The following is a 25,588-nucleotide window of genomic DNA, read 5'->3' on the forward strand; positions in this document are numbered from 1 at the left end:
ATATTCAGTCCATGAATGTGAAATTCTATTTCCAAGACTCAAGTCCCATCTCAAGTTAACAATTGACAGCAGCAGTAAGGTCATGAAGGGATCAACTCCCACTGTACTGTTGCTGCACAACCTTCACATTGGGAGCACCCTTTTGTGCCATCTTCTAAATGCTGTGATTGCTTTTCTATTATGTATTACCACTGTAGGCTAATAGACCAAAATATATTACATATGTATTTTAACAGAATAAAACACCATACAGATATAACTTTTGTACTTGAAAGTATTTTTAATGCATTATGTTAACAGACGGAATAAAAATGTAATGCAGTCACAACGGTGTGGTAGTTCCCACTCAGTGACAGTGTAAATAAGTAAGTGCGAACTGTTGATGTCAGTGTTGGGAAGATTATTGAGGAAATGTTGTTCGTTACAATTACAAGTTTCTCTGTTGAAAATGTAATAGTAGTGTAACTATTCCAATGACTTTCTCAAATTAATATAACTAATTACATTTGATTACATGTGGATTTCTTGATTTTGTATGAATGCATCAACAGACCCTTGGATATTTCCTCGAAAAACGTGGGTTAAAATCAATCCATAGATCAGTATTTTGGAAATAACCACATAAAATAAACTAACTAAATAAACTCACAACAAAATATGATGAAATGTAAATAAATACAACAAGTGTTTGTTTTATTATGCATGCTATACATATAAAGTATATGTATAGCATGCTGAAAACCATGTTCACTGAATGACAAATGTACACAACACAGACAACAGCACTTCATAATAATCCATCCATCCATTTTCTGAGCCGCTTCTCCTCACTAGTGTCGCGGGCGTGCTGGAGCCTATCCGAGTTATCATTGGGCAGGAGGCGGGGTAGACCCTGAACTGGTTGCCAGCCAATCGCAGGGCACATACAAACAAACAATCATTCGCACTCACATTCACACCTACGGGCAATTTAGAGTCTTCAATTAATGCATGTTTTTGGGATGTGGGAGGAAACCGGAGTGCCCGGAGAAAACCCATGCAGGCACGAGGAGAACACGCAAACTCCACACAAGCGGGCCCAGAGCTTGAACCCCGGTCCCCAGAACTGTGAGGCAGACGCTCTAACCAGTCGTCCACCGTGCCGCCTACTTCATAATAATGTTTCATAAAAAAAGTACTGAATTATAAAGATGAAACAGTTCAGAAGTCAATGTTTTTTTCTGTGTTTAAAAGTTGAACTATGTATTATGAGTCTAAACCTGGTTTAAAAATTTCTAACTAATAAAGATTACACCACAAGGTGACACTTTGAGATTCATTTTCTTCACTGCATATCCTGACTAGGGTCGTAATGCAGCCCTATGGGGGGCACAAGCCAGTGAAAACTGTAGGCCAGTCCCAAGCCCGGATAAATGCAGAGGGTTGCGTCGGGAAGGGCATCCGACTTAAAACGTTGCCAAACATATATGAGTGTTCATCAAAAGAATTCCATACCCGCCCCGGCACAGTTAACCTGAAGGGCGCCGGTGGAAATTCAGCTACTGTGGGTCAAAGAAGAGGTGGAAAGCGGGTTGTTAGGCAGAAAGAGAAGAGGAAAGCACAGAGCCCAGAATTGAATGTGGGGACTTTGAATATTCGGACTATGACAGGAAAATCTCGGGAGTTAGTTGAAATGATGATTAGGAGAAAGGTTGATATATTGTGTGTCCAGGAGACCAGGTGGAAAGGCAGTTAGGCGAGAAGTTTGGGGCAGGGTTTAATCATTTTATCATGGAGGAGATGGGAAGAGAAATTGAGTCGGGGTTATTTTAAAGGAACTTGAAATTGAGGGTGTTATGTATAATGTTATTAGCGGCTATGGCCCACATGTAGGATGTGACCTAGAGGTGAAAGAGAAATTCTGGAAGGAGGTAGACGATGTAGTTCTGAGCATCCCAGACAGACAGAGAGACGTAATTGGTGCAGATTGTAGTGGACCTGTTGGTGAAGGAAACAGGACTGATGAAGAAGTGATGGGTAAGTACGGCATCCAGGAAAGGAACTTGGAGGGACAGATGGTGGTAGACTTTGCAACAAGGGTGCAAATGGCTGTAGTGAACACAGGACGAGTGCTGTGCAGCTTTTTGAGAAGATGTGAGGCAGGCTCTCGGTGGACAGGAGGAGCTTCCAGAAGACTGGACCACTGCAGCCAAGGTGATCAGAGAGGCAGGCAGCAGAGTACTTGGTGTATCTTCTGGCAGGAAAGGAGAGAAGGAGACTTGGTGGTGGAACCTCACATTACAGGAAATCATACCAGGACAGAGATTAGCTAAGAAGAAGTGTGACAGTGAGTGGATCGAGGAGAAGAGAAAGTAATACATTGAGATGCGACATAGGGCAAAGGTAGAGGTGGCAAAGGCCAAACAAGAGGCATCTGATGACATGAATTCCAGGTTGGACACTGAAGAAGGAGAAAAGGATCTATACAGGTTGGCCAGACAGAAGGATAGAGATGGCAAGGCTGTGCAGCAGGTTCGGGTGATTAAGGATAGAGATGGAAATGTGTTGACTGGTGCCAGTAGTGTGCTGGACAGATGGAAAGAATACTTTGCGGAGTTGATGAATGAGGAAAATGAGAGAGAAGGAAAAGTAGAAGAGACAATTGTGGTGGACCAGGAAGTGGCAATGATTAATAACGGGAAAGTTAGAAAGGCATTAAAGAGGATGAAAAATTGAAAGGCAGTTGGTCCTGATGAAATTCTTGTGGTGGTATAGATGTATCTAAGAGAGGTGGCTGTGGAGTTTTTGATCAGCTTGTTCAACAGAATTCTAGCGGGTGAGAAGATGCCTGAGGAATGGAGGAAAAGTGTGCTGTTGCCCATTTTCAAGAAAAAATGTGATGTGCAGAGCCGTGGGAACTATCAAGAAATAAAGTTGATGAGCCACACAATGAAGTTATGGAAAGAGTAGTGGAGGCAAGACTCAGGACAGAAGTGAGTATTTGCGAGCAAACAGTATGGTTTCATGCCTAGAAAGAGTACCACAGATGCATTATTTGCCTTGAGGATGTTGACGGAAAAGTACAGAGAAGGTCAGAATGAGCTACACTGTGTCTTTGTGGCTATAGAGAAAGCCTATGACAGTGTACCCAGAGAGGAACTGTGTTACTCCATGCGGAAGTCTGAAGTGGCAGAAAAGTATGTTAGAATAACACAGGACATGTATGAGGGCAGAAGAACAGTGGTGAGGTGTGCTGTAGGTGTGACAAAGGAGTTTAAGCTGTAGGTGGGACTGGATCAGAGATCAGCCCTGAGCCCCTTCCTTTTTGCAGTGGTAATGGATAGGCTGACAGATGAGGTTAGACTGGAATCCCGTGGACCATGATGTTTGCAGATGACACTGTGATCTGGAGTGAAAGCAGGGAGCAGGTGGAGGGACAGTTAGAAAGATGGAAGCATGCACTGAAAAGGAGAGGAATGAAGATTAGCCGAAGTAAAACAGAATATATGTGCATGAATGAGAGGGGTGACGGGGGAAGAGTGAGGCTATAGGGAGAAGAGATAGCAAAGGTGGAGGACTTTATATACTTGGGGTCAACCGTCCAAAGCAATGGTGAGTGTGGCAAGGAAGTGAAGAAACAGGTCCAAGCAGGTTGTAAAGATTATAAGACAGTGATGAGGCCAGCCATGATGTACGAATTAGAGAAAGTGGCACTGAAGACACAACAGGAGGCAGAGCTGGAGGTGGCGGAAATGAAGATGTTGAGGTTCACTCTCGGAGTGACCAGGTTGGATAAAATTAGAAATGAGCTCATCAGAGGTTAGATGTTTTGGAGATAAAGTTAGAGAGAGCAGACGTTTATGGTTTGGACATGTCCAGAGGAGAGATAGTGAGTATATTGGTAGGAGAATGATGAGGATGGAGCCGCTAGCCAAGAGAGCGAGAGGATGACCAAAGAGAAGGTTGATGGATGTCGTGAGGGAAGACATGAGGGCAGTTGGTGTTAGAGAGGAGGATGCAGGAGATAGGCTTACATGGAAAAGGATAACACGCTGTGGCGACCCCTAACAGGACAAGCCGAAAGGAAAAGAAGATATCCTGACTAGGGTCGCGGGAACGCTGGCGCCTATCTCATCTGACTGCGGGCAAGAGGCGGGGTACGCCCTGAACTGGCTGCCAGCCAATGGCACGGCACATATAGACAAACAGTCATTTACACTCACTTTCACACCTACGGACAATTTAGAGTCTTCAATTAACCTACCATGCATGTTTTTGGGATGTGGGAGGAAACCGGATTGTGTCTTTTATTTTTCATCATTGTTTTGAGAACAGACAGGTTGTTTGTTGTGTTGGCATATTTCTCCCTCTGAAGCCCTAATAAACATTGTAAACTGTGTGACTTAGAGGCCCTAGAGGCCCTGGTTTGACTTGGGAGTAGGAGGACGGGAAGAATCAGATCAGGTTATGTTCAGGGTTTCCCCTTGACCCGGAACGTAACATGATTTCATGATTTGGGGGCTTGTCCAGGTCCTTTTTTTTTTGTTTGTTTGTTTTTTTTTTGTTTTTTTTTTGTTAATTGGGAGGGGGTCGTTGGTTAGCTGTTGTTAGACTTTACTGTGTGGCAGTTTCCCCTTTGGCAAGGTAGTACAAAGATATTTGAAATAACAGAAAAAACGGAGTTTAATTTGGAGGACTTCACCAATAATCCTTTGATGGAAAAATTGTGGCGGTGTAAAAAGAGGGATCTGTTATTGATCGCTGATTTTTTTTGTGTGTTTGTGCCTGCTAATACAAGAAAGCAGGCATTACAGCAGCTTCTGGGTCGTGTCCTGAATGAAAGGGGCCTGTTGAGTGGGCCGCCTGCTACAGCGGAAGACAAGCTGGTTGCTGGGGCTGGTATTCCAACCTCACTCAATGTTCCGCCTGTTAAGACTGCTATGTCTGTAGAGGAGCTGAAGCTGACTCTGCGCATAAAGGAGGCGGATGTTAAAAATCGTGAGTTGGAGGTGGAAGCCTTGTTAAAGTTGAGAGTTCTTGAGGTAGAGCGTGGAGTCGATGGTGTGATAGCCAGTCCCTCAACTCCGCCATTCCCTTTCCAGGCAACCCAGGACAGCTTTGATGTTAGCAGGCACATTGCACTTGTTCCTCCATTTGGAGTGACTGACGTGGACTCATTTTTTAATGCATTTGAATGCATTGCTGTTACCCTAAAGTGGCCTAAAAATGTGTGGTCTCTACTGTTGCACTGTAAACTGGTGGGCAAAGCCCAGGATGTGTGTACAGCTTTGTACATGGAAGACGCTTTAAACTTTGATGTGGTGAAGGCTTCAGTCATCATGAGTGGATCGAGGAGAGGAGAAAGTAATACATTGAGATGCGACGTAGGGCAAAGGTAGAGGTGGCAAAGGCCAAACAAGAGGCATCTGATGACATGAATTCCAGGTTGGACACTGAAGAAGGAGAAAAGGATCTATACAGGTTGGCCAGACAGAAGGATAGAGATGGGAAGGATGTGCAGCAGGTTAGGGTGATTAAGGATAGAGATGGAAATATGTTGACTGGTGCCAGCAGTGTGCTAGCTAGATGGAAAGAATACTTCGAGGAGTTGATGAATGAGGAAAATTAGAGAGAAGGTAGAGTAGAAGAGGCAAGTGTGGTGGACCAGCAAGTGGCAATGATTAGTAAGGGGGAAGTTAGAAAGGCATTAAAGAGGATGAAAAATGGAAAGGCAGTTGGTCCTGATGACATTCCTGTGGAGGTATGGAAGCATCTAGGAGATGTGGCTGTGGAGTTTTTGACCAGCTAGTCTAGTGCGTGAGAAGATGTCTGAGAAATGGAGGAAAAGTGTACTGGTGCCCATTTTTAAGAACAAAGGTGATGTGCAGAGCTGTGGGAACTATAGAGGAATAAAGTTGATGAGCCACACAATGAAGTTATGGGAAAGAGTAGTGGAGGCTAGACTCAGGACAGAAGTGAGTATTTGCAAGCAACAGTATGGTTTCATGCCTAGAAAGAGTACCACAGATGCATTATTTGCCTTGAGGATATTGATGGAAAAGTACAGAGAAGGTCAGAAGGAGCTACATTGTGTCTTTGTAGATCTAGAGAAAGCCTATGACAGAGTACCCAGAGAGGAACTGTGGAACTGCATGCGGAAGTCTGGCGTGGCAGAGAAGTATGTTACAATAATACAGGACATGTACGAGGGCAGCAGAACAGCGGTGAGGTGTGCTGCAGGTGTGACAGACGAATTTAAGGTGGAGGTGGGACTGCATCAGGGATCAGCCCTGAGCCCCTTCCTTTTTGCAGTGGTGATGGATAGGCTGACAGATGAGGTTAGACTGGAATCCCCGTGGACCATGATGTTTGCAGATGACATTGTGATCTGCAGTGAAAGTAGGGAGCAGCTGGAGGAAAAGTTCGAAAGATGGAGGCATGCAGTGGAAAGAAGAGGAATGAAGATTAGCCGAAGTGGGGTCAACCGTCCAGAGCAATGGGGAGTGTGGTCAGGAAGTGAAGAAACGGGTCCAAGCAGGTTGGAATGGGTGGAGGAAGGTGTCAGGTGTGTTATGTGACAGAAGAGTCTCTGCTAGGAGGAGATGTTACGTTTGGCTATGACAATTTATTGCAGGTCCTTGGTCAGTAATTATGCATAACTGTGTCATTGGCATCCCTTGAACAAAAATGTTGAGGCAGATTTTATCAAACAGAAGAAAGTCCTTTGATTGGAAGACTACTCAAAACCCTTCACTTGTTATTTACATAACCTCGTGTTGACACGCTATACTGATAATGTATATAATGAAATAACGATCGATGCACTTACAAAATACTGTCTAGCTATGGTAGACAAGTTAAAGTAAGAATTAGAGTATGTGGTAGTAGCACATACTCTAATGCAAAGACCTTTCCTTCTTTTTTGTAATAAAAACCCACAAAGACAAGATTGCTTCCTCACGTATGTTGTCAGGAAAATATTTTCCAAAACACCTTTAAGATGGATGTGGATGCCAGGTCTTTTGGTGTAGGTGCGGTGTTTCTGCAGGAAGATGAGCACAGAGTTAATCACCCTATTTGTTATTTATCCATCCATCCATCCATTTTCTGAGCTGCATATCCTCACAAGGGTTGTGGGAGTGCTGGAGCCTATACCAGCTAACTTCGGGCAGGAGGCGGGGTACACCCTGAACCGGTTGCCAGCCAATTGCAGGTCACATATAAACAAAGAACCATTTGCACTCACATTCACAGCTAGGGGCAATTTAGAGTCTTCAATTAACCTACCATGCATGTTTTTGGGATGTGGGAGGAAACCGAGTACCCTGAGAAAACCCACGCAGGCACGAGGAGAACATACAAACTCCACACAGGCGGGGCCAGGATTTTAACCTCAGAACTGAACTTTTTTTCCTCAGAACTGTGAACAGATGTGCTGACCAGTCAGCACATCTGCACTCGGGATAATATATCTACACTCAGGTTAATAGAAACTGAATTGGGAAAAAAGTGCATTTGTGGTCAAACCTATTTGGCTCTGCTGAGCATTTTTGTCTGAATCTCTGAATTTTTGTATCCAGCATTTGTTTGTGGGATCATAGAGTGCTCGGAGAATTACTGTTTTTTTTTTTTTTTTTTACACAAGTCAGAGTTCAGCAAAATTGGTGAAAGTTGATGCCTGCTGTAGCACTTTTTCATTTTGGCCTTGTGACAACCCCTTGTGCCAGCTGGGGAGCAATAATAATAGTGTAACATCCCCACCTTGGACAGCCTGGTTTAATTGGTTGGTCTGACTTATTCCCACACACACACACACACACACACACACACACACACACACAGTGAAGCAAGCGTAAAATCTTATTTTATTGTCTACCATTCCCGAGGATAAATATAAGTTTCAAATGCCTATTATTTAGAGGGGTCACAAATCAAGAGGGATGTACTTGATGGTACACAATCATGACTGACAGTCACACTTTCTGCAGTTCAGATTTCACCATGACAGCACCCTCCCTGTGTAAAATATTTTGTCTTTTTCATTATCCCATGGTGAAAAGGCTTGAGTTCCTTTTACCGTCTGAAGAGTTGATTTAAAGCACCTTTACCGGAGTGTATGACAGGCAAGGCCAAAGGCTCAAAGTGGTTGGCTGTGTCAAGTTATTTCCGATAAACTGTGAGTGCAAAAAAAGGCAAGGATTTTTAGAAACCCTCAGACAACAGCATATGAACAGTTAGAGCCCTTTGTAAGTTCTTGCTCTATTTAGTTTTGCAAACTTTCTTCCAGCTACCCTTGGTATTACTTTTTGAAATTATATCTCGTCTCTCCAAAATTAACCAGCCTTTGCATTAATGCGGGTTGCATTATTGCTGTGTTAGATTTGAAAACAGTATCATCTCATTAGTTCAATAGAGTGACTGTTGATTGATGATCAAGTTTGCTCTTCAGTTCAGCAACGAGTGCACAAATAAAAATGTTTGAATAAAAAAATATTAGTTGGAAATCAAATGTTTTTGATTTCCGCTGTAAACAAATCAATGTTAGCCACAGCTGGGGCATTGCAATCATGATTGACTGCATTTATGATGAAGTTGTTGTAAAACACTAAACATCGGTTTGAAGTTGTTTTTTGGAGTATACAATCAATTGGTTTCTAAGATGGCGGCGCATGCAGACGCAGCGGTTGCTCTCTGTCCCAAACAAACGGTGTTTCCGTGTTTTTCGTCTTATACCTCCGAGTGTTTTAATCCGTCTTCGTCATGTCTACATCTTCCAAGATGCAGATACAGTTGTAAGCTTCTGCTCGATATCGACAGAACTACTTTTCCGAAGTTAAACTCTTCTCTCACTGCGGAGCTCCGTAACTGCGCTCTGCTCCGGTTGCCTACAGCAACTCCGACACCCACTCCTGCATCACGCCCAGAGTGGAGGCGCCACGGACAGCGAAGGAGGAAGCAGAAACGGGGCAAGCGTGCAGGTATCAGAGCTAGGCTGGCGTCTAAACCATACAAGCCGGCTATTCCCTCCATCGTGTTAGCCAACATACGCTCTCTGGACAACAAACTGGATTACATTTGACTGCTCTGCTCTACCTGAAAGACTGTGGGAGAGTGCTGTGTTTGTGGAAACATGGCTTAACAGCAGCGTTCCAGAGAGCACCATTCAGCTCGACTGGCTAGAATGCTACCGAGTGGACAGAACTCTTGCGGGAGGTAAAACCTGCGGTGGCGGAATGTGTGTTTACATCAAATTGACACCTGGTGCTGGGACGCTATCTTGGTCAGTCAACATTGGAATTTACTGCCATATTGCTTGTGGCTGTCTATATTCCTCCAAACTCCAGCAATAACAAGAGTGAGGTGCTAAATGAACTATACCACCCAGATGCTTTCCTCATCCTAGCTGGGGACTTTAACAATGAAGACCCCAAGGCTGTGTTTCCTAAACTCTATTCAAACATTGACTTTTCAAACAGGGAGAAATAACACTCTGGACAATGTTTTTATCCCCCTGAGAGGAGGTCCCTACAAGGCCCTTCCCCTCCCCCACCTCGGCACCATCTCACTCTTATGCTAATGCCAGTTTACAGACCACTTGTTAAAGTCTCCCAACCAGTTAGGAAACAGGTATGAGTGTGGCCAGAAGGGTCCCTTGAGGCACTTCAAGACTGTTTCGCTACCACAGACTGGACCATGTTCAAACAGGCTGCCACCTACAACTCCATCACATACCTTCAGGTGTACACAGAGCCTGATACTGCCTACATCAGCAAGTGCATGCTTGTTACAAAGTGCATGTGACAGCTCCACCTCCCTGCTAAATGAGCTCAATGACTTATTTGCTCGCTTTGAGGCACACAACAGCCCCCCTGCACACAAGACTCCACCCCCTCTTGGTGACCAAGTGCTGACACTGACCTGGGACAGTGTGAAAAGATCTCTCGACAGGATCAACACACACAAAGCCCCAGGCTCAGATAACGTACCTGGTCGTCTTCTGAGGGACTGTGCAGCTGAACTTGAACAAATGTATTCACAGACATCTTTTACACCTCCTTGAGTCAGGGTGTTGTCCCTACGTGCTTCAAAGTCACCACCATCATCCCGGTCCCGAAGAAGTTCTTCTTCCCGAAGAAGTCGTCTAATACCATGTATTTTTTATAACTCACAACAAATGTGTTTATACAGTAACCTACACTCAGCCCTGTGAGATAAAGGTTCATGCGGAAATGTTGTATGTATGGTATTTGTAATAAACATTTTCAATTCAAATAGAAGCACATCAGCATATCAATGAGGATATCAAAAACTTTGACTCCTTTTTGATTCCTCAATTTATTATTTTAATACACAGGAGAGGACACGCACACTGAAAAAAAATCATGTTTTTTTTTTTTTAGGAGAAGAGCAGTAAATTATGTAATTTTAACACATTTTAGTCATGTGCAACCGAATTCAAAGGACTCTTTTCAGTGCATGTGCTGGAGTCACAAGAAGCGATTGTGAGGGCAATAGGCGACATAAATGATCGTCTTGATCAATTAATAGGTGTCCTCACAAATATCGGTGATTCATTGAATACATTGGTTAACAAATGAATTCTGAGTCTTTGCCTCTTTTACATTGTTGAAATCCAATGTTGCAGGGCATTAATTGTTCATCAGTGCTAATTGTTCATGTGTCTCTGATGTGCACATTTATGATAAGAGTTTTCCATCATCACCTCGTGTCGCCAAAGCACCAAAAGCTATAGAAACATGCATACACCAGCCATGCAGTTGGCGTGAGGCACCGCACATTTCCACGGTCATTTCACTTTTGATACATCTGACCTTTGCCATGAAAAAGAACGTACGCCACGTTTTTGTGTGTACGCACCTTTTGTACATGAGGCCCCTGGACTATAAGGACTCATATGTCAGACTGCTGTTCATATACTTCAGCTCACCATTCAATACCATCATCCCTCAACTACTGATCTAAAAATTGGACCAGCTGGGGCTGAACACTTTGATGTGCAACTGGCTGGTGGACTTTCTGACAGGCAGACCACAGGCAGTACGGGTCGGCAGCAAAACATCCAGCACCATCACTCTGAACACAGGGGCCCCACAAGGTTGTGTGTTGAGTCCCCTCCTCTTCACCCTGCTGATCTATGACTGCACACCGACATACAGCGCCAACCTCTTCATCAGGTTTGCAGACGAAACAACTGTGGTGGGTCTCATCAGCAACGGGGACAAGACAGACTAGAGGAGTGAGGTGATCCGCCTGGCTGTCTGGTGCACAGAAAAATCTCTCCCTAAATGTGGAAAAAAAAACAAAGAGATTGTTGTAGACTCCAGTAGAGCGCACTCCCAGCATGCTCCCCTGAACATCAACGGTGCTGCGGTGGAGAGAGTACATAGCACCAAGTTCCTGGGAGTGCACATTATCGAGAACCTCTCCTGGACCAGCAAAACCTCATCACTGGCTTAGAAAGTTCACCAGCATCTCTACTTCCTGCGCAAGATGAGAAGAGCCAGATTCCCAACCCCATCATGTGCTCTTTCTACAGAGGGACCGTAGAGAGCATCCTGACCAATTGAATCACTGTGTGGTACGGAGCCTGCACTGCATCCTGCCGCAAGACTCTCCATAACATAGTGAGGGGAGTTGAGAAGATCATCGGAACCTCTCTTCCCGCCTCAACCGCAGATCCCATCGCATCGCGGGGGATGCCACCCTTCTGTCTCACAGCCTCTTCAGTCTGCTGCCATCAGGGAGGAGACTGCGGAGTCTGCGGGCAAGGAATAGCCGACTCAAAGACAGTTTTATTCAGTAGGCTGTCAGGAATCTGAACTCTCTGCCCGCTGTGGCCCCTCTACCTCTTCTTTCCTCTGCCCACCTGAACTTTGAACACTGACGCCCCACATACATGCCCACACACACACACACAGACGAGCCACAAAATTATGACCACTTGCACAATCAAATGAGAGCCAATTTAAGAGCTGTATCAACTGTGATTATTATTATTATTATTATTTTCTTATTATTTTTATTTTTATTATTTTTTATTATTATTATTATTATTATTATTGTCTGGAATTGGAATGGTATAAAACTGCACTGCATGGTTACTAAGAGATATTTTGATTGCTTGTTCACCTTCATTACATATACAGTCAAAGCTGCCTTTCAGAGGTGGATGATTCAGAACCAGCATGGAGTTAGCTATACTTCTGCTCAACAAATAAGTTTATCACCTCATTTTGAATTTTTAAATCAAGGTCTCAAGGAGTGGCACAGTGCGCCATATGGTTAGCACATCTGCCTCACAGTTCTGAGGACCGGGGTTCAAATTTGTTTGCATGTTCTCCCCGTGCCTCAGTGGGTTTTCTCCGGGTACTCCGGTTTCCTCCCACATTTCAAAAACATGCATGGTAGGTTGATTTTAGACTCTAAAATTTCCTGTAGATGTGAATGTGAGTGCGAATGGTTGTTTGTTTATACTGTATGTGTTCTGCGATTGGCTGGCGATCAGCACAGGGTGTACCCCACCGCTCGCCCAAAGATAGCTGGGATAGGCTCCAGCACACCCGCGACCCTAGTGAGGATAAGCGGTACAGAAAATGGATGAATGGAAGGTTTCAAAGTGATTTTATTGTCAATTCTTCAATATGCGTAACACATACAGAGGATTGAAATTACGGTAATCAAGGGCCTGTGGTGCTACAAAAGATGCTACAAATAATAACATCAATATAAAAAGCTAAATAAAACTATGGTATATACAGTATAAAACGTATTAATTGAATGTGCAAATATCAAAGATCCGGTGATGTGTGCAACATAGTCAAGGTCAGAGAACCAAGGTAAATAAGATGATACCCCAATGCTGCTCAAGTAGTTGGTGCGACCTGAGTCAGGTGTGTGTGTGTGTGCGTGTGTATGTATGTTTAAAGTAGAAATACAGTGCAAGCAGATCTGCCTTTGCAAATTACTGCCCCAAGTAGGAATGAGTTCACACTGCTCTTAGCAGAGCAGAGACAGCCATCAACAGCCCATTGTGTATATGCAACCACACCGCAACGCTGTGCTGCCGAGGTTGGCAGCATGCAAACTGAACTGTACTTGGCGGCACGGTGACCGACTGGTTAGCACATCTGCCTCACAGTTCTGAGAATCCGGGTTCAAATCCGGCCTCGCCATTGTGGAGTTTGCATGTTCTCCCTGTGCCTTTTTGGGTTTTCTCCAGGTACTCCGGTTTCCTCCTACATCCCAAAAACCTGCATGGTAGGTTAATTGAGGACTCTAAATTGCCCGTCAGTGCGGATGTGAGTGTTTGTTTATATATGCCCTGCGATTGGTTGGGAACCAGTTCAGGGTGTACCCCACCTCTTTCCCAGTGTCAGCTGGGATAGGCTCCAGCACCCCCGTGACCCTAGTGAGGATAAGCGGTATCCTGAGGCCGGATTTGAACCTGGGTCCTCAGAAGTGTGAGGCAGATGTGCTAATCAGATGTGCCGCCACAATAAAAAATGTATCTTAAAATAAATATAGCTTACCACATAGGCTGTCAAACTCAGGTTGAAATACTTCTTTTAGCTCCCCCTTCTTATCATAAGAAAAGACAGGGCTGTCTGTTGAAACGGTGTCAAATACATATTGCCTTGCTGCTGCCTCCTTTACGTCCAAACTGGCGGGAAAAAGTCACCTGACTGGAAAAATGCTTTCTATTCGGTCGCTTATCAACCACCACCAAATATGAGCATGTGCCATGCTGACGTCGTGCCTGCTCGTTGTTGAATAGATTTTCACTGTTCCTGCATAAAAGGGATACAGACCCTCCGTTCTGCTTGACCTAACAGCCGAACAGGACAAATTTTTTTTGATACATTTTCACCTACTTCTTGGCAACTATTGAGGTGGTCAGCTGAGGTGCATAGTCACCACTAGAGTGCTTAAACAATCTGATGACATTATCTCCTAGGATGCCTGGGTGTGTGTTGTCTGATCTCTGGGCGGCGTGCAACAAATACTGTCTATCCATACATCAGAGTGTAAATTGAATTTCCCTTGAGGGATTTCAACAGGTATAATAAAATATAACTGAATAAACTGAAGTCGTTGAGGAGTCAGTGAAGAGGAGCGAATAATGTGTTGAAAAAAAAACTTAAACGAGTTATCATGCTTTGCCCAACTGTTTCCATCACATCCGAATCGTCATTCACAGCTGTTTAATGAGCGCTGTAGGGAACTTGCACTCAATTATGTGTTAATTATAAAGGTCAAAGTCAATGTGTTGTACGTGACCTGGATCACAAGATTTTTCATATTTGACCATCCACATAAATGCTTTGTGTTGTGAAATCAAATACAGCACATGGTAGAGGATGTGCTGTTTGAGTCCAGCTACTTGATGAATCATGTTTATGTTTGCTGCCTCATACGGCCAATTGAGAGAAAAGAGACAAGCTCTCGCTCTGCTCTTAATTTAATAATGTGGGTGCACTGTGACTACATCTTTTAGGGTAGGGGTCACCAAACTTTTTAAAACTAAGAGCCAATTCTTGGCTGCTCAGGACATCCAGTTTGATACACACTTCTGAAATAACAAATTTCCTCAAATTACCTTTAATTATATTTGTTATATTCATATATGGGAAGACTGATCATAGATGATTTGTCACAATAATTACACTGTCCACAACAAATTTACTGTCCAAAATTTTTTAAGATGCTTTAGGACAATTTTGATGTGCTGAATTCAAATATCACATTGGTTTTGCTCAATCAGGTAAAACTTTTGAACTCTGGCCACGTTTTAATTCTTTTATTTTTGGATTGTTTTTTAATTTTATTTTTTTAATCTTAAAAAGCTATCTCAGATGAGAAATATTAACAAAAATCAACCAATAATGTCACAAAAATATAATTGATTGAGTAAGAAAATATGCTTTAAAAAAATCTACTTTGCGTTAAAACCTGACTTGAAAACGTTATTTACGGATTCAGCGATGCAAAATTGTCCTAAATCAGTTGATAAACATAGACAACTTGCAAAAAAAAAAGAAAATGTAACCCAGGGTTATCAACAATGATTTAACAAGTTAGAAAACATACATACAGTATCAATACACATCACATTTTCTATAAATCTCTGCAAGTGTTTTTTCAAATGACCAATTTTACAGCATTCCTACGAAATCACAATGTCCAATCACTGGTGAGCTACAGTATAATTAGAACAGGCTCATGTTGGTGAGCCCTGCTACTGCATAGGGCATTGCCCACTTCAATGTAGCACATACAAATAAACTTGAATGTTTGTTGTACAGAGTCATTGATTCAAATCAAAAGAAACACTTTAGCGATACAGTACATGCTATTTATTGAACATCAACATTTGAAAGTAATGGCTTTGGGGGAAAAAAAAGTTTGAATATTCCATCTGTTCATCATGGTCATAGGTGAACTGGAGCCTATCCCAGTTGACTTTGGTTGAGAAGGGGGTACACCCTAAACTTGTTGCCAGCCAATTACATGTTTTAAAGGTCCTGCATTTTGGTTATTTAGACCTGTATAGAGTGACTCTCTAACATGGACTTAGTATACTGTAAAAGTGTCAATTTCCTTTGAAAAAACATATTGGTTCTGTCATACAAGTGTCCAGAAAAGGCCCCTCTGACAGCTACTGCTGTTTGACCCAGTTTTGTAGCCACTTTGTCCATACTTGGGTAAGACCGACCCCTTTCCTCTGATTGGTTGCCTCCCTGTATAAAGACTCACATGTGAGAGCACACATTTGTTATGTTGACAGCGCTGGCTCAGGAGCGGAAAGGTAGGCGGAGATTTTGGCTAGTGACATAGATAAGCTTGAGAAATTCGAATGACCTGATTTCAGGCCTCTCAGCAGAAAAACATCTCGAACTCAGCAACGTGTGGACGATTCCAATTAATATTTCACGTTTACTGAGGCACCATAGAGATAATATTACATCCCAAATACTAGAAAAAGTTAGTTTGGCAAAATATGTCCCCCGCGACCCGACCCGGATAAGCGGTAGAAAATGGATGGATGGATGGATGGAATATTAATACTGTAGTGTAATTAATATTTGGCACCAGACACAAAAACAAAGAACAACTGACAGCAAGCATCAAGGAAATATGGGCTTCCATAACTCCCAGGCAATGCCACAGGGTGATTGCCTTAATGCCACGGCGCATCAAGGCAGTGATTAAAGCAAAGGGATTCACAACCAAGTATTGAAGATTTAGATCAAGATGATTAAAATCATATTTTGATTGATTTAATGTGACCCTCACTTTTTTCTTTTTTTTACAAAAAATGAGAAGTAAATGGTGATTTCTTCACAGTTTTCTAATTTTATTTAATTTCTTATTTTGTGGGTTTTATGAGCTAGAAGCCCAAATTATGTAAAAATAAAATAAATACTTGAAATTCTTTAAATTGTGGATCCTGAATCTATAATCTATGAAAGTTTTGAATGAAATTATGGAAATAAATAAACTTCCATTCTATTCAAATTTTTTGGAAAGGTTCTGTATCTCCAGTATGCACATCATGGACATATAAAGAGACAGCTGCTCCTGGGGCTCTTCTCTGAGTACTCTGGTTTCCGCCCACATCCCAAAAACATGAATGGTAGGTTAACTGAAGACTCTAAATTGCCCGTATGTGTGACTGTAAGTGTGAATTGTTTTTTTATTTATAGGTACCATGCAATTGGCTGGCGACCAGTTCAGGGTGTACCCTGCTTCTTGCCAGAGTCATCTGGGATAGGCTTTAGCATGCCCGCGACCCTCGTGAGGATAAGCGCTATAGAAATTACAGAGATAACGAGAATACACAAGTCTGAATTAATACATACTGAAATTCAGTAACTAATGTCAGCATTTTCTCTGTGTATGATAATTCTGTGGTTGCTTAATTGTGGAGGCAGTAGAAAGCGAGTAGTGTAATTTCTCTCTTTTATACATAGGTATAAGGAAAATGAAAAAAAAAAATCACATTATATAATACCGGTACCTAGGGTTTGTATAAAAGGTGTACTTTCATTACATTATCATATGTAATGTCTAATGTTATAAATGTCTAATGTTAAAAATGTATATACATTGCAGTACATTTTCACCGCTCGCCCGAGAATCATGGGCTCCTCGCAGGCCCATATTGATATAAAATCTAAAATATTTGGGATTTCATTCTGATATTTTCAGAGATTCAAGTGGGCAGAATTAGAGCTGTCCAGATACATTTTGGTGATGATTGGGCGCAGTTTTGTGACACTAAGCAATGTTAAACTTTTAGTGTATAGTGAGCATATAGAAAGGAAAATGCTTAGCATCCATAAAATAAAAAACAGGGATTTTGTTCTGATATTTTCATATATGGAAGAGGGCATAATTAGAGATGTCCCCATATATTTTGGTGACGATTGGTGGAAAGAGTAGGATATTAGGTTTGACTCAGTCACAGTCTCTTCAATGAGCTCAAGACAATTACACAATTTTGGAAATATGGTTCAATTCCACTGCAATTGGCTGTCAACCAGTCCACAGTGTACTCCGCCTCTCACCCACAAATGAGCTGGGATAGGTTCTAGCTTTAGTGAACCAGTATATAAAATTGATGGATGGATGTTACCTCAAAGTGGACAAGTAAATTTGCTGCAATAAAATGTCATGGTGGAGCAAGTGTTTATGTGTCTGCCTCACAGTCGAGAGGTTCTGTGTTAAAAATGTCTTTTCTCTGAGTACTAACACTTCTTTCCAGATTCCAAAAAGATGCATGTTGGGTTAATTCAGGACAAACTTTTCCAATGGTGTTAATATGAGTGTGAATGGTTGTTTGTCTAGGTCAGGGGTCGGCAACCCAAAATGTTGAAAGAGCCATATTAGACCAAAAAAAACTAATCTGTCTGGAGCCGCAAAAAATTTAAAGCCTGCTGTAAGTGTCTATACTAGCCTACTATCCAAATGACATAATGAGCATTCATGATTAAATGTTTATCTTTCCTGCAACGCATCCTGGAGAGAATGACGCACAATGTGACTCCTCTGCTGTACGATGGTGTTTTAAGTTTAACTTCCATTATTGAATTGATATGTTTCATTGCATTGATGAAATTATAGAAATATAATAAAGAAATCCGATTTTTTTTAAATGTCATTTTTATTTTGAGGATTAAAAAAAAACAAAATGGAACATGCCTCCTGTAATTTCAGACCTCCCCATGGAAATAAAATGAGGTCCTCAACAAGACAAACAAACCTCTTCTCTTTTCCCCCTAATCTGGGCAACAGACAGGATGTAATAAAACGCAGCCTGCAATTGTAAAAATAAAACAGCAGCCTTTTGAAAAGGCAACTACTACGAAAATAAGCCATTTTCATTTCGATTAATAAAATAAAATAATGCACAATCCTCTTCTCTTTCCCCCCTAATGGGGACAACAGACACAAATGAATAGCACATTGAGTGTGATAAATCACAGCCTGCAATTAAAACGCAACCTGTTTAAATAATAAACGAGCAGCCTTTTGAAAAGGTAAAGTATATAAAATTAAAATAATACAGTTTAAGTTCAATTTCTGCGCATTATCCTCTTCTCTTGAGTGTTCTACAAATGCTAAGTAAGTCAGTGCAAGGTAAAACGCAGCATTCTCTTAATGCTGCGTTTTACCTTGTATACAACACAGCCATCCTCGGACCTGAGCAACAAAACACAATAATCTCTCGATGTGGCATTCCAAATATATACTGACAAAAATCATAAACCACTTTATAAAAACAAACAATGTGTTGCTAAATATGTGGCTATGACAAAATTGTGTTCTTACCCGTTTAATGTGACTTCTGTTTTCAGACATCACTGGACAGCTTCTCAACATCGGGCATGTAAAATGTAACTTTAATCTCGACACATGACTGCAAACTCTCATCTGTGATGCGGTTGCGGTATTTGGATTTAATGTAGTTCATGTTTGAGAATATCTGCTTGCACAGGTATGTTGATCCAAAGATGGATAATACTCCAAATGCATATTTCTTCATGTTCCTATAACTGTCAGCAAGAGCATTTCATGTTTCAAACACAAGTTTCTCAGGTGTTGCGAGGCTTTCAATTTTGCTGCATTCGTGGCTTTGGGTAAGATGGGCTTTCTGGCGAGTGGCATTTTCAAGCTCGGCTGTCAGACTTTTGAATTTGAAACACCCATAAATCTTTGTCAGCTATATTGGCCATTTCCATTTTGAGGTCAGTTTGATTTACTCCCGGGAATGTGTTCAACAAGGACAGCTAGCATGCCTTCCCTGGAAATGTCTTTCCACATGACTCTTTTTGTTATTTGACAACTTCTCATTACAAAGCAGACATGGAGGCAAACCTTCCGCGTTGGCAATGAAAGCAAATGATTCGAGAACTATTGAATCCTCTGTTCTCCTAAGCTATCTTTCTCTTTTTCCCTTTGCAATCCATGGCCCATCACACGCCCGCCATTTTGTTTGCGACAGCCACCTGCCACGCCGAGCTCAAAGAAGCGCGTGTCGCAGGCTATGATACAGATCTTTGTTGACAGAAATGTTGAAATTTCATATTTATTCCACACATTTTTACAGCATTGGAAAACGTTAAGAATTTTTGTGTCATGTTTGTCCTCCAACAGAAACCACATTACAACCGAAAAATCTATTTTTCTCCCCCATCTTTTTTCCATTTTCATACATTTTTGAAACAGCTCCAGCGAGCCACTAGGGCGGCGATAAAGAACCGCATGTGGCTCGAGAGCCGTTGGTTGCCGACCCCCGACTTAGATGAATGAAGAAGCTGTTTGCCAACCAGACTTGAATGTGTGTGTGTGTGTGTGTGTTTGTGTGCGTGTCCTCGTGTATGTGTGTGTGTGTGTGTGTGTGTGTGTGAGCGAGAGAGCGCAAGAAAGAGACATCTGCAACTTACCGCAAGGTGTTTTCTCAAGTTAGAAGTGGGCTGAACTATTCCAAATTTGGGCAGTTACGACTTAACAGCTGCATGACAAAGCTGTTGTTTTTCGGAGTCTGTAAACTAAACACTCACGTGGCTGTTTATTTCCCTAAAATTAGTCACTTTAATTGGCCCACAAAGGGTTTGTGTGCAGTCATGTGACTGCATTGTGCCATCTGATTGGAGTATTGGAGTCAAATGACACGAGTGATCACATTGGCTGCAACGGCGCCCTATGCGGAAGTTGATGATGAAGTCTAAAGAAAGATCACACACACGCACTCATGGATATATATATAAGTAGCAAGCAGAATGTCGGCAATGTCATTGTAACGGTGTATAAGTATCAATTCTTCACATAAATACTCAAGTAAAAGTCAAAAGTATGGTTCATTCAAAGGACTAGTAGTACAATTTATCACAAATGTGACTTGAGTTAATGTAACGGAGTAAATGTCGCGCATTACGACCCACCTCTGGTGTGCGCCACATTAATACATTACTAAAGAACAGGCAAACCTTAGTATTAATAATGATACTGATCAGACGTAATAAGAAAAGCAAATTAGGAGGGGATCACCAATACCATTTATTGCATATATCGCAATGGATAGAAAGTTTTGGGTCCGCATTATAAATAAGGGTTTTGCTGATTTTTGGAGTCAATTTTGAGGGTGAGCATTATCCTCAAGAGCAAGCGTATTATACACAAGAAATTACGATACTTTGTTACTTCCCACCTCTGGTGGCACTCACATGGCTGCTGGGCAGCACTGATAAACAACAGTTGGCTCACTCGCTTTTCTATTGATGGGCACCAGGTACCCACAGGGGTGTGTAAGAAGTCATTAGGGGAGAAACGGCGCACCTTGACATTCACCAACGGGAGAATATGGCTCAACGAGCTTGACTGGTAAATATCTGTATGTTTGTAGGCTAATTCTTTAGTGTTGAATAGTAAAACTGGAAGGTGCCACAACAAATATTTTTCCATTTGGTTTTACTCTGCCGTGTCAGTGAAGCCTTGTAGGCATATTTGCACTTTAGCTGAATTGTGCCCCAACTCCTAACCAATATACAGTAACAAGTCCCATTCTGTATTATACCCCAATTACTTTATTGCCTTGGTATGACAATTGTTTGCTCTTGATCCCTCTGCACCACGTTTCGGCTTGAATGTGAAACCCACCAGCTTCTCAGTATATCCATCACCGGTACCTCAACACAACAGTCATCTGTATATGAAAAGTATCTCCCTACAAATTCAAAATTGATGACATTGAATCGAGAGCATTGGCAGCAAGATAAGAACATTGTTGCTAAAGTCAGGTTCACATGTACAGCAGTCAGTTTTTAAAAGCATTTATTTATGATGCCTTTGAAGCGTTCCTCGCTGCTGATTTATTCAACCCCCTGCTGCTGTGATGGGTTGTCTTACCTGCGATTTCAGATTCATAATCGACAAAGCTCAAATAACCCAGATATTTGCTTTCAACTCAGCTCACACCCGTCGTTATCTTCCCAGGACACCACCTCAGCTCTTGTTTAATTTCCACCTAGGTTCTTTCTGCCGCAGCAACTTTTGTTTAGTTTTTTTTATTTTCGCCTTTCTAATCCTGACCTCTCAAAATTCCAAAGCATGCCTGCTTTCTGCCACCATGCTGTGGAGATTTGGAGGGATCATCAAGAGAAGATTATGTACCTTGCATCTTTTTTTTTTTTTGTATATATATTTTTTAACCTGCCAGTTCAGACGATGTACAGCTGTTCCTGTGGGATTGTTGAGTGACTCACGGCATTAAAAAAAAAAAAACAGACAGTAACATCATGACTTGGCGCACAAAAGTCAAAGAACAGATTTTGAGGGACATGAGGGTGTGGGTAGAAGAGAAAAAGTGTTTGCGTGTGTGTTTGGGCAGATGCAAGGTTAAAAAAAAAAAAAAAAAAAAAAAAACAGATTGAAGGTGAGCTTTGAACATGAATAAGGGGAAGAAAGGAAAGCAAAAAAAAAAAAAAGCTAGAAGTGCTGCAGAAGGAGAATGCATTTCTGGGTGAATGTACACTTGAGGCAATGGCTGTGATCCTCTCTCCGCTCTGCTTTTCAAAACTTTACAAGTTGCCAAATTAGAGGTGCAACTTGTGAAATGCACTTGAACAGGCAATTACCCCCACCCCCTTCAAATCCTGTGTAAGTGTCAGCTTATTAGAAGATGACTATGCCTGGCATTTAGCTTTTTGTTGCACAAATGAATGAAGAGTATCTAGTGTCAGAAGAGACTTGAGACACTGGAAAACAAAACTGGCGCAGAGATTAAAGGCTGTAAAAAGCCCAAGGGTAAGCAGAAGGACCAGAATGACAACAGATTTGCGTATTCCTCAGATCTGCAGCATTCAAGTTGTCGACCATACATCACGTTCACAAGAGAACTAAAAAAGGTTGTGGATTTCACTTGGAGCACGTTAACAATCGAGTCTCTATTCATACTCAAGATCCTGGTACCCAACACATTTTATTGTCACCCATCCATTTTCCAAACAGCTTAGCCTCACTAAGGTCGCATGCCTACTGGCACCTATCTAAGCTATCTTTGGGCGAGAGGCGGGGTACACCCTGATCTGGTCGCCAGCCCATCACAGGGCACATATAAACCAACAACCATCCATACTCACAATTACACCTACGGGAAATTTAGAGTCTTCATTCAACCTTCTGTGGCTATCCAGTGCATCGGGTTGTACGTTTAACTCTACAAGGATGTTGCCTGACAACGCCACCCTGGGAATTCCACCCAGGGAAATATCCATCCATCCATCCATTTTCAACACTGCTTATCCTGGTTAGGGTCGCAGGGCGCTGGAGCCTATCCTAGTTGATTTGGGGTGAAAGGCAGACTACACCCTGAACTGGTCGCCAGTCAGTCGCATGGCACATATAGACACGGACAACCAGTCACACTCACATTCATACCGCCACTGAGTGGGGACTGACCCCACACTGCCCGCACCAAAGTCAGGCGAGTGCACCAATCATTCAGTTAAAATAAGAGGGACAACTAACAAAGGCGAAGGCTTACCGGTGTGCGGGGGCTAGTGGTGGTTTGAGCATCCCCAATCAAACAAAACTGGAAAGCACCCAGGCTCACGTGACAATCACACTCACACTGTGAAGGTACCCAGATTCCAGGGAAACACAGCACCACCACCACCACAGCACCTCAGCAATTAAAGACAGAAGGGACTCAGTGGGGTTACACTGAAAGCAAACAGATAATTGGCTAACACAAACCTCTCAACCAAACACAACCAAATATTAACACAAATATATATAAGAAATTAAATGCAGCCCTATGGGTGGCACAAGTCAGTGCAAACTGTAGGCCGGTCCCAAGCCCGGATAAATGCAGAGGGTTGCGTCAGGAAGGGCATCCGGCTTAAAACCTCGCCAAACAAATATGAGCGTTCATCCAAAGAATTCCATACCGGATCGGTCGTGGCCCGGGTTAACAACGTCCGCCACCGGCGGCGTCAACCTGCGGGGCGCCGTTGGAAATTCAGCTACTGTGGGTCGAAGTCAAAGAAAAAGAGGAGGTGGAAAGCGGGTTCTTCGGCAGAAAGAGAAGAGGAAAACACAGAGCCTAGAACTGAATGTGGGGACTTTGAATGTTGGGACTATGACAGGAAAATCTCGGGAGTTGGTTGACATGATGATGAGGAGAAAGGTTGATATATTGTGTGTCCAGGAGACCAGGTGGAAAGGCAGTAAGGCTAGAAGTTTAGGGGCAGGGTTTAAATTATTTTACCATGGTGTCGATGGGAAGAGAAATGGAGTCGGGGTTATTTTAAAAGAAGAGTTGGCTAAGAATGTCTTGGAGGTGAAAAGAGTATCAGATCGAGTGATGAGGCTGAAATTTGAAATTGAGGGTGTTATGTGTAATGTGATTAGTGGCTATGCCCCACAGGTAGGATGTGACCTAGAGGTGAAAGAGAAATTCTGGAAGGAGCTAGATGATGTAGTTCTTAGCATCCCAGACAGAGAGAGAGTCGTAATTGGTGCAGATTGTAATGGACATGTTGGTGAAGGTAATAGGGGTGATGAAGAAGTGATGGGTAAATACGGCATCCAGGAAAGGAACTTGGAGGGACAGATGGTGGTAGACTTTGCAACAAGGATGCAAATGGCTGTAGTGAACACTTTTTTCCAGAAGAGGCACGAACATAGGGTGACCTACAAGAGCGGAGGTAGAAGCACACAGGTGGATTACATCTCGTGCAGACGATGTAATCTGAAGGAGGTTACCAACTGTAAGGTAGTGGTAGGGGAGAGTGTGGCTAGACAGCATAGGATGGTGGTGTGTAAGATGACTCTGGTGGTGGGGAGGAAAATTAGGAAGACAAAGGCAGAGAAGAGAACCATGTGGTGGAAGCTGAGACAGGACGAGTGTTGTGCAGCTTTTCGGGAAGAGGTGATACAGGCTCTCGGTGGACGGCAGGAGCTTCCAGAAGACTGGACCACTGCAGCCAAGGTGATCAGAGAAGCAGGCAGGAGAGTACTTGGTGTATCTTCTGGCAGGAAAGGAGAGAAGGAGACTTGGTGGTGGAACCTCACAGTACAGGAAATCATACAAGGAAAGAGGTTAGCTAAGAAGAAGTGGGACACTGAGAGGACCGAGGAGAGGCGAAAGGAATACATTGAGATGCGACACAGGGCAAAGGTAGAGGTGGCAAAGGCAAAACAAGAGGCATATGATGACATGTATGGCAGGTTGGACACTAAAGAAGGAGAAAAGGATCTATACAGGCTGGCCAGACAGAGGGATAGAGATGGGAAGGATGTGCAGCAGGTTAGGGTGATTAAGGATAGAGATGGAAATATGTTGACTGGTGCCAGCAGTGTGCTTGCTAGATGGAAAGAATACTTCGAGGAGTTGATGAATGAGGAAAATGATAGAGAAGGGAGAGTAGAAGAGCTAAGTGGTGGACCAGGAAGTGGCAATGATTAATAAGGGGGAAGTTAGAAAGGCATTAAAGAGGATGAAAAATGGAAAGGCAGTTGGTCCTGATGACATTCCTGTGGAGGTATGGAAGCATCTAGGAGATGTGGCTGTGAAGTTTTTGACCAGCTTGTTCAATAGAATTCTAGTGCGTGAGAAGATGCCTGAGGAATGGAGGAAAAGTGTACTGGTGCCCATTTTTAAGAACAAAGGTGATGTGCAGAGCTGTGGCAACTATAGAGGAATAAAGTTGATGAGCCACACAATGAAGTTATGGGAAAGAGTAGTGGAGGATAGACTCAGGACAGAAGTGAGTATTTGCGAGCAACAGTATGGTTTCATGCCTAGAAAGAGTACCACAGATGTATTATTTGCCTTGAGGATGTTGATGGAAAAGTACAGAGAAGGTCAGAAGGAGCTACATTGTGTCTTTGTAGATCTAGAGAAAGCCTATGACAGAGTACCCAGAGAAGAACTGTGGTACTGCATGCGGAAGTCTGGAGTGGCAGAGAAGTATGTTAGAATAATACAGGACATGTACGAGGGCAGCAGAACAGCGGTGAGGTGTGCTGTAGGTGTGACAGAAGAATTTAAGGTGGACGTGGGACTGCATCAGGGATCAGCCCT

The sequence above is a fragment of the Phycodurus eques genome, chromosome 9 (genome assembly GCF_024500275.1).
Source record: "Phycodurus eques isolate BA_2022a chromosome 9, UOR_Pequ_1.1, whole genome shotgun sequence".
NCBI classification, from domain to species: Eukaryota; Metazoa; Chordata; class Actinopteri; order Syngnathiformes; family Syngnathidae; genus Phycodurus; species Phycodurus eques.